This window comes from Rhincodon typus, chromosome 21 (assembly GCF_021869965.1).
Source record: "Rhincodon typus isolate 14 chromosome 21, sRhiTyp1.1, whole genome shotgun sequence".
Classification (NCBI taxonomy): domain Eukaryota; kingdom Metazoa; phylum Chordata; class Chondrichthyes; order Orectolobiformes; family Rhincodontidae; genus Rhincodon; species Rhincodon typus.
The window spans coordinates 12190719-12201338 of record NC_063352.1 but is presented as its reverse complement, the minus strand read 5'-3'; positions in this window follow the sequence as shown (position 1 = coordinate 12201338).

The window sequence follows — 10620 nt, the reverse complement described above, 5'->3', positions numbered from 1 at the left end:
ACCTTGTTGTCTCGGATTCTCCAGCATCTGCAGTTCCTACTATCTCTGAGGCAAATGGAATGTTGGCCTTTATTTCAAAGGAATAGAATATACATAGGGATGTCTTGCTAAACAATGCAAGGCACTAGTTAGAACATACCTAGAATATTTTGAACAGTTTTGGTCCCCTTATCTGAGAAAAGATGCACTGACGTCTGGAGAAGATTCACTACGTTGATGCTTGGTATTGAGGGATTTTCTTAGGAGGAGAGATTGAGTAGGCTGGGCCTGTGCTCATAAGAGTTTAGAAGAATGAGAAGAGATTTTATTGAAACAACAACGATTCTTAGGGGTCTTGACAAGGCAGGTGCAGAAAAGTTGACACTTCTTGTGAGAAAGTCTATGACCAGGAGGTGTAATCTCAGAGTAAGGGCTCACCCATTTAAAACAGAAGTGGGGAGGAATTTATTTTCTCTCATAGGGTTTGTGAATCTGTGGAATGCTTTACCACAAAGGGCTGTTGTGGCTGGCTCATTAAGAATGTTCAAGGCTGACATAGATTTTTAATCTGAATGGGAGCCAAGGATTATGGGGACAATGGAGATCAGCCATGTTTGCATTGAATGGCAGACCTGACTTGATGGGCTAAATGGCCTACTTCTACGGTCTTACTGCTGTGGTGACAGTAGAACCAGCCTCTCCTTTACAGTTTTTTACATCTGTGCAAGGCAGGTGTGACATTATCCCATCCAGAAGATGGTACTTCAGACTGTGTAGCACTCCCTCATTACTGCAGTGGAGAGTCAGCCTAGATTTTGTCCTTGGGTTGTGGCCTTTGGACTCTGAGGTAGGAATGTTCCCCACAGGGTTACAGCCAGCAGTTTGGTATTGCCAGAGAGCAGGGTGACCTTTGATTGAAGGTGCTGTGTGGGATCGCAGAAAGGTTATAGCACAGATGGAGGCCATTCAGCCCATCATATCTGGCCCTCTGAAAGAGCAATTCACTGTGTGTTGCTGCCTCATCATTTCCCCATTGCCTGTCACATTTTCCCTCTTTGGCTAGTAATTAGCTTCTCCTTGGAATACTCAATTGGCCTTAACGCTGTCACACTTTCAGACAGCTCATATCATATTTCAACTACTTGCTGTGTTAAAAAGATTTCCCATGTGTATCAGTTGTTCTTTTGACAATTAATTTAAATCTGTGCCATCTGGTTCTCACTCCTTCTCCAAATGGAAAAGATTTCTCCCTTTGTCCTGAGCCCTTGTTGTTTTGAATACCCCTAACAAATCTCCTCTCAACCTTTTCTTCTCCAAGGAGAGAAGTCCCAATGTGCTGCATAATTTAAGTTTCCCCATTCCAGGACTATCCCTGTTTTTGTTGTGCTCTGGAAAAGTACTGAGGTAAGGAAGACATTAATTTATTTAAGAAACATCCCACGGTGGTTTCATCTTGCTACCAGGCTGTAAGAGAGCGAGATCATGTGAACATCTCATCATTTCATGTGACGCTGAATCCTAATCTCACATATCGCAGTCACACTTAACCCCTTATAGTACAGTCCAATGATGAGTCATCAGGAGTTATTGGGAGGATCAGAAAGCATGGTACTGGGGAACTGGACAATTCAGTAGGGTAGACATTTGCCATTTCAGTTCTGACACCTGATTGTAGGCTTGTTCCGAGTAGCAGGATGAATGCCATATACTTTGGGGTGTCTAAGTTTAATTCCCAATGTAGATGAGTCCGCAAGTTGAGTGTAAAGGTGCCCAAGTTTGGCCCGTGCTATATTTAGTCCTTGAAGTGGATAATTAATGACACCATTGCAGCATTAACCTCGGAAGAACATTATGTTGCGCAGCAGTGAATCCTCCCTTTCCTCACTAAGGTTACATTGAAAGCATTCTTGAAGGAAATAAGATCTGACCCCAAGGACCAAAACACTGCAGCTATCTAGTTACTTGCGGGGGGTGCCCAGCTTGCAGTGCACACATTCCTTCATGTCATTAAATGTGCTCTCCAGCCAAGACGACAGCCTGGTAACATGTTAGCAGTCACACATAGACCAATATGGACGAAAAGATAATAAGGGATGCCACTAATAAGAAAAACTGAAATGCTGGCGATACACAGCATCTTGAGCAAAGAATTAATTGATACATTGCAAAAGACACTTCATTATCCTCATCATGAAAGATCTGATGAAACATCATACTTAAAATATTGACCTGTTCTCTTCAAAAGGACGGTCCCAGAAGTTTCTACTTTTGTACATCAATATGAAGCATCATAATAATGCCTCAAAGACTTGACCTTCAGTGACAGACCTGATTGTTTTCTTCATTGAGTTCTAGAAGGTATTTAAATAATAAATGCAGCTTTTACTGAATTTATTTGGCCACCTTCTATTATCGGTATGGGTTTAGAAATGAATGTCACTGAACTTTGATCAAACATTTTGTCAGACGTGCTCCTACAGTGATATTTTAGCAAACTGTCTAATAATGGGGATTACTGCAGACTCTCGCAGAAATTATGTGTGGGAGTGGCTCCAATTAAATTTCCAACCATTGTCATCTTCAAATATTGCTTCAATGAAAAGCACATATTACTTTCCAGATTCCCTGGTCAATATTTATCCCTCCCTGGCATCACTAAAAAAGAACAGATTATCTGACCAGTATCATGTTGTTGTTTATGGGATCATGCTGTGCACAAATCAGCTGTCATGCTTTCCAGAGATAGTAGGAACTGCAGATGCTAGAGAATCTGAGATAACAAGGTGTAGAGCTAGATGAACACAGCAGGCCAAGCAGCATCAGAGGAGCAGGATGGCTGACGTTTCGGGCCTAGACCCTTCTTCAGAAAAATGTCATGCTTTCCACATTACCACAGTGGATACACTTCAAATTCAAATGGTTGTAAATTTGTTTGGAACATCCTGAAATTGGAAAGGCATAACAGAAATGCAAGATGTTTCCTTTGAGTTTTAGAACAAAGTTTCTTTGTTGCTAAGGTTGCAGATGACACAAAGATAGGTGGAACAGGTCAGGCAGCATCAGAGGAGCAGGAAAGCTGACGTTTCGGGTCGGGACCCTTCTTCAGAAATGGGGAGGGGGAAGGGAGCACAGAAATAAATAGAGAGAGGAGAGGTGGGGCTGGGAAAGGTAGGTGGGATGGTGATAGGTGAATGCAGGTAGGCAGTGGTAGGGTTTGATCAATGAGGTGGGAGGAGCGAATGGGTGGGAGAGGAGATGGATAGGTTGTGTCAGGTCAAGGAGGCGGGGATGAGAGGGAGGGTTGGTCATGGGATGAGGCCAGGGGAGATTTTGAAGCTAGTAAAGTCCACATTGAGACCATTGAGTTGTAGCCTCCCAAGGCGGAATATGAGGTGCTGCTCCTCCAGTTTCCAGGTGGCGTCACTGGTACACTGGAGGAGGCCCAGGATGGACATGTCACCCAGGGAGTGGGAGGGGGTGTTAAGATGGTTCACGAGCAGAAGTGGTGTCGTTTGTTGCAAACAGAGTGCATGCGCTCTACAAACTGAAGGAGCAGCACCTCAAATTCCACCTCGAGCGCCTTCAGCCCAATGGCCTAAATGTGGATTTTACCAGGTTCAAATCTCCCCACCCCCGGCCTCATCTCATGACTAACCCTCCCTCTCATCCCTGCCTCCTTGACCTGACACAACCTGTCCATCTTCTCTCCCACCTATCTGCTCCTCCCACCTCACTCACCAATCCCCACCATTCCCTACTTGCACTCCCCTATCACCATCCCACCTACCTTCCCCAGCTTCACCCCTTCTCTATTTATTTCTGAGCTCCCTTCTCCTCCACCACCCCATTTCTGAAGAAAGGGTCCTGACCCGAAACATCAACTTTCCTGCCCCCTTAATGCTGCCTGGCCTGCTGTGTTCCTCCAGCTCCACACTGTGTTATCTCTGACTCTAGCATCTGCGGTTCTTACTATCTCTAGATGGAGGGGTAGGTAAAGTTGAGGAACCAGGAAGGCTGCAGTGGACTTTGATGGGCTAGGAGAGCAGGCAAAGAAGTGGCAAATGGAATACTATGTGGGAAAGTGTGAGGTTATGTACATTGGCAGGAAGAATAGAGGTGAAGACTATTTTCTAAATGCGGAAAAGCTTTTGAAATCTGAAACACAAATGGACTTGGAAGTCCTAGTTCAGGATTCTCTTAAGGTTAACGAGCAGGGTCAGTTAGCAGTTAGGAAGCAAATGCAAAGTTAGCATTCATTTCAAGAAGTCTAGAATACAACAGTAGAGATATACTGCTGAGGCTGTATAAAGCTCTGATCAGACTGCATTGGTGAGCAGTTTTGGGGCCCCGTATTTAAGAAGGATATGCTGGCCTTGGAGGGAGTCCAGAGGAGGTTTACAAGAATGATCCTGGAGATGAAGGGCTTGCGATATGACGAACATTTGAGGACTCTGGGACTGTACTTGATGGAGATTAGAAGGTGAGGGAGGGATTTGATTGAAATTTACAGAATAATGAGAGGACTGAATGGAGTGCATGTGGAGAAAATATTTCCGCTGGTTGGAGAGACTTGGACCCAAGGTCACAGCCTCAGAGTGAAAGGATGCCCCTTTTGAACCGAGATGAGGAAGAATTTCTTCAGCCAGAGGGTGGTTAATTTGTGGAACTTGTTGCTGCAGAAGGGTGCTGGGGCTTTTTAAAAAAAATAGTTTTTCATGGGAGGTGGGTGTCACTGGCAAAAGCTGTTAAGAGTCAACCATATGGCTGTGGGTCAGGAGTCACATGTAGGCCAGACCAGGTAAGAATGGCAGATTTCCTTCCTTAAAGAGCATTAGTAAAACAGATGGACTTTTAACAACAATCAATGATAGTCTCAGGGTCACCATCACTGCTTTCAATTCCAGATTTATACCTTGGATTCAAATCCCACCAGGTGCAGTGGTGGGATTTGAATGTATGCCCTTGAACATCAGTCTGGGTTTCTGGAATACTAGTCCAATGCTATCATCACTGTAGCACCATCGTCCCCCTTTGCCACTGGCTGCCTGACCTAGCAGGTGGTAATTGCTGAAGCAGTGTGACATGAAACTAACCTAATTGATGTTTATGTCAATCTGGAACCCAAATTCAGGACCTTTCTTGGCTGAGTGGTTTGGAACTACATCTGCAGTTTTTATATTGTTTTATTATTCATTTGTGGGATGAGAGCATCGCTGGTTAGGCCAGCATTTATTGCCCATCCCTAATTGCCCACAGGGCAGTTAAGAGTCAACCACATTGCAGTGGGTCTGGAGTCACATGTAGGCCAGACTGGGTAAGGATGGCAGTTTCCTTCCCGAAAGGACATTAGTGAGCCAGATGGGGTTTTCCCTACAATTACCAATGGGTTCATGGTCATTATTATTCCAGATTCTTATTGAATTCAAATGTCACTATTTGCTGTGGTGGAATTTGAACCCAGGTCCCCTGAGAATGAGCTAGGTCTGGATTAACAGGCCAGCAATCCCCTTAAATGCACCTTGTACAAGGTCCTTGCACTTGTGCCCCCAGTAAGATGTTATGTTGATAAAGAAATGAGCTCACAGCTGATTTGTGAATGGCTGCAACAGATGCAGAAGTTCATAGATTCACATGACGGGTCAGGTCCACAGCCAAAACTAAGCGACAGGAATGCCAAGCTGACAGACTATAAGTTACTGAGGATTTGAATTATACAGCACATTCCCAAAGAGTTACAAACCCAGATGGACGAGTCTATCTGCAGAAGGTAGCTCCTATTGGCTCGACAACTTTTTAACCCCCTGTTTTACTGACATCCAACTGTTTTATTGTTGAAATTTCAAGACCTTTTATAAAAAGTAAAGGGAATATAAATTTAAGTTGACCCCGAGCATTTAGATCTGTGCTGTTAGTGAAAATCATTCAAGGCGTGGTACCTATGTGAAGGAAGCATATTAAGAATTTTTTTATTCACTTGTGGAACGTGGGTGTTGCTGGCCGGGCCAGCATTAATTGCTTGTGTCTGGTTTTCCTCAAAGGTGGTGCTGAGCTGCCTTTTTGAACCGCTGCAGTCAATTGTGGCATTAAACATAATCACAGAACCTTTCTGGTACAGAATAAGACCATTCAGCCCATCATACCTGCACCAATTCTCAAAGTGGCCAGCTTCCTTAGTGCTTTCTCCTGCCTGATCCCCATGACCCTGCAATTCTCTTCAAAGAGCTGTTTAATTTCCTTTTGAATATTTCAATTGAACCTGAGACACCACACACACTCTCAAACAGTGCATCACAAGGCCTTAACCAGTTGCTGTGTGGAAATGTTATCCCTCAATGTTGCTTTTGCTTCTTTTATCAAGTACATTAAATCTTTAAACTTGAAGACCAATTGGAAATGTTGAGCCCATGGTGATTACGGCTGAGAGTTAACCTCATTTATTATTGGTTTAGCTAGTTCCTCGGAGTTTTGTTCTTCGGTGGCTGTGTCCTGCTTTAGCCGAAAGTGGCCTACTGTCTTACAGTGGAAAGATTCAGTTTTAAAGGCTGGGCACTGTTTGCGCCTGTGAGGTTTCTTTACTCTGCAGTGTCAGCATAGGCTATTAGCATCAGATATCCTTGGATTATTAGTGTGTCTTATTTATTTTATTTCCGCTTTATGAAATGGATAGGTCTCTTATACCAATCTTCTCCTCTTAGGATTGTGTTGGGAAGTTGGGTAGAGTATTTGTGGACTGGGAGACAAGTCGTTTGAATTTGGTGTTTGTAAAATATTGATGTTTGTAAAATGCAAGGGGGAAAGCGGTATGTGGTCCCTTTAAAGGATAATGTGCTTTTTCTGTGCTTAGTGATGCAAAAAGGATGTCTGTGGGCAGCAGCTTGTGGGTTTTCAGGTTCACAGAGAGCACCTGAGTTGAAACATTTATATCAAAAGACTGTATAGTTAGCGGGCCAAGCAGCAGTTTTGATTTATTATCAAGACAACAAGTTTTGAATTTAGCCTATTAGTTTGAACCAAGCACCTAGATACCAAAAACCAATTAAATTTAAATCTGATGGTTTTGACAATGTAGGACCAATCCTATTGTAAGAAATTGACATGTCATCAAGGGTATAAAAGAAGGGGCAGTTGGGCAGAGACGGGAGAGAGAACTGCCATCTGCCAGAGTTTGCAGCTTTCCGTTCTCAAGGGAGAATCACTGGCTCTCACAGTCTTCTCTAAGTTTGAGAGAAAGCACCATCTAAATGAAAGGTACCTAAGGCACAGCTAGTTAATATTCCTCTCGTAAAATTCGACGGAGAAGGCATTCATGGCAGAACATTTGACAGAGAAGGCACAGAGCATTCCGGAAAACACACAATCTGGCTATAATTTTGAGAGAGTAAACTCCATATTGAAAAAATTTTATTTTACATTTGTGGGACTTGTATTTATTGGAACAGCATAATATTAGTGTCTTGATTTATTCAGGAATAGTTAGTAAATAGAAGGGATTTATTTGGTTTGTTAATAATTGAGTCAATTTGTTCACTGTTAGAGTTAGATAAATAAATTGTTACTTGTTGATTGTGAAGTGAGTGTCAGGGATTTGTTTTATTTAACCACTAGGAGTTGCTGAAAGGCAAGTTACAGCACTTTTCACACTCCTTTTACAGATTTTAGGGTGAGGTGCTCCTCTTTGAGTGTTTCGGTTTTAGTTCCCAGAGGAGGGGGGGTCAATCTCTGCTTTGTAATAATAGATATGTGCTTTAATCATCATCTGAATAGATATGTGCTTCAATCATCATCTGAATAGATATGTGCTTCAATCATCATTTGAATAGCTTCCTCTAAAATTATAGTTAATCTGCTTTAAATGGTTTAGTTAGAGATTTCACCAGATCTCCATTCCCAGAATATGAGTTTTTTCTTGCAGCCCTCTGGGTTTAGTTTAGCCCTGCTTCATGATATCCATGCACTTTGGTCGCAACGCCTTTCTGGGGGCTGCAACTTGTTTTTGAAGTTATTGCCCTTTCAGCCTGAATTACTGCACAGTCTAAGGTTTTAGCTTTTTTGTAAAAAGGAATTTTTGGATCTGAATCACTCCTTGATGTCTGGTCAGCTCATTGGATCAACTGGGACTCAAGACCAGTCCTGCAAACCACCACCTCTCGCTGCAATCTGTACTAGTGCACTGGAGACGCACATTTCTTCACTTCCTGAGCATCTTCCGTCAGGTCTGAAATGATTTTTGTATCGCTCTCGCAATCATTCTTCTGTGTTGACTGTTTATGGGGTTCATGTCCATTATCAACGAGTTATACCTATTTCTCTTAAAGTCTTCTGGACCACCAGCATTTTTTTTTTTGTTTACTCCTGTTCTCCTTGAAGAGCTACATTCTAATTTCTCTTAGTTGATACTATTTAGACAGGGCGTTGATCACCAATGCTCCCCACGTTGTGACAGGGACCTATCACTGCCACCATGTTGTGTGTTGGTTCCATCAAGCCTAAAGTGATACCATGTAGGATAGGATATCCAACTTACTATTCTATTGAGTCTTGTTGAGTAAACAATATCAAGTTTATTGCACTTCTGAAAAAAAAATTACAGGTTATGTGGATACAAACTAATTCATCATGCAGATTGTTAGAAGCACTCTGGTCTGTCTCCTACTAAAATAAAAATTTGCTCAGGCCAAGTCACTACAACAATGTCACAATAAATAGTGCTTGCCATGCTTAATCAATTATTCATATTTTTAGACCGAGATATAACAGCCGGTCAGAATATCCACTCACAGAATGTACCGGAATGTCCTCTTTGACCTGTGTCCAGTTCTGGACTCCATTCCGAGTGGGAGCTGTAGTCTCGTTAATCTTTGGCTCTTCTGGAAACTTGTTATTTATTTCCAAGTAAAGATCATTTCACAATAATGGCAGTCACCATGAGTTCTACATTGTTCTACTTCTAAATGCCAACAGCATTGTGAGCCAATCTCATTCTGCACTGGTTTCCATGGAAATACTTTACATAGTTTTACCGAGTAGTATTTGGTTGATTTGCTTTATCATCATACTTATGACAAACTGATAACCAGATATGCCAAGTCTTTGATTTTGTTGACCTTGTAATGTTCTCTTAAACTTAACGTGAAAAGGACAAGCGAGATCAGGATTTTGGCATGATTAACTTATCGTCGTTGCAGAGCGAAGAGAATTTTGCAATGTAGAGTAATGCATTCTTCTTTAATTATCAAAGTGATCCTGCGATGGAGCTGAACATTCAGAGCATTGAATCATTATAGAGTGACTAACTAGGCTTTCAGTATAAACATAGCGTTTAATAGTCTACCAAAATCCAGAATAACTCCCTTGTTGGGTATTATGGATTAAAGAAAGAATAATTTGGATTTTATATAGCACTTTTCAAAACTTCAGAGTGACCCAAACTGTGTTATAGTCAATAAAGTACCTTTGGAGTACAACCACTGTTGTAGGAAACATGGCAGCCAACTTGAGCAGAGCAAGCTCTTACAAATAGCAATGTAATAATGATCAGGTAATCTGTTTTCTTTTACAATATTGAGGCACTCGGATAAATATTGGCCAGGCTAATGGATGAACTCACTGTTCTTGAACCAGTACACTGGGTACCTCTTACTGACAGCTCAGCTACATGGGCATGTTATTTGCCCAGATCCTTGTTTTTATTGTTCGGAGTGTACGGGTTTGAGTGTGTAGATTGTGGTACCACCACAACACACGCATCAGCAACAAGATAGAATAGCCAGCGTTCAGCCAATAATTATAGCCCCACTGTTCTGCCTTTGAGTAGACAGAGCCCAGGGTGCGTTGGAAATCGGAAACTTGTGGTATTTTCCAGGTGAGCCACTCCCGAGACTTTGTGGTATTTGCCACCTCCACCAGTATGCAGTACGGGGTAAGACTTTTTTAAGCTAATTCAATGCCATCAATCATCCTTTGTCTTTGGTCTATACTGAGTGTTTAGAGTAGAGGATACAGTACCGTGGATTGTTGACAGAGCAGGCTGTTTGATAACAAGAAGGACTGCTGCATGAGTACAATTGCAATAAGTACAATTACATTAGTTCAGGTATAATTATCAGGAAGCTGGTACAAATGCGTCCGCTCCCTTCGAAAGCTGGAGTGGATCTGCATGTCTCCATTCATTGTCTGTGTGTGATAACAGTAGAATGGGTGGAGCCAATGTATCGTGTATGTTAACTCCTTCAGAACCATTCCCTAATACAACAGAAAGAAAACATCATTACATTTAAAACAAGATATGGAGATGCCGGTGTTGGACTGGGGTGGACAAAGTCAGAAATCACACGACACCAGGTTATAGTCCAACAGGTTTATTTGAAATCACCGGCTTTCGACGTGCAGCCCCTTCGTCAGGTGCAGAGAGAGGAGAGCACACAGACTCAGAGTTTATAGGCAGAGAGATCAAGGGCTGAGAGATCAAAAGATCATACAACTGGTGTGACTTGGGTGTCAGATGGTAAGTCTCTGCAGGTGATCAAGAGTGTTAGATGTTGTATAAAGTGTTTATAAAGTCAATGTCAGGGCTGTGCTGTCATGACAATCAGGCAGAGCCGCAGGAATATAGAAAAGGTGACATCTCAGGTCAGACATTGA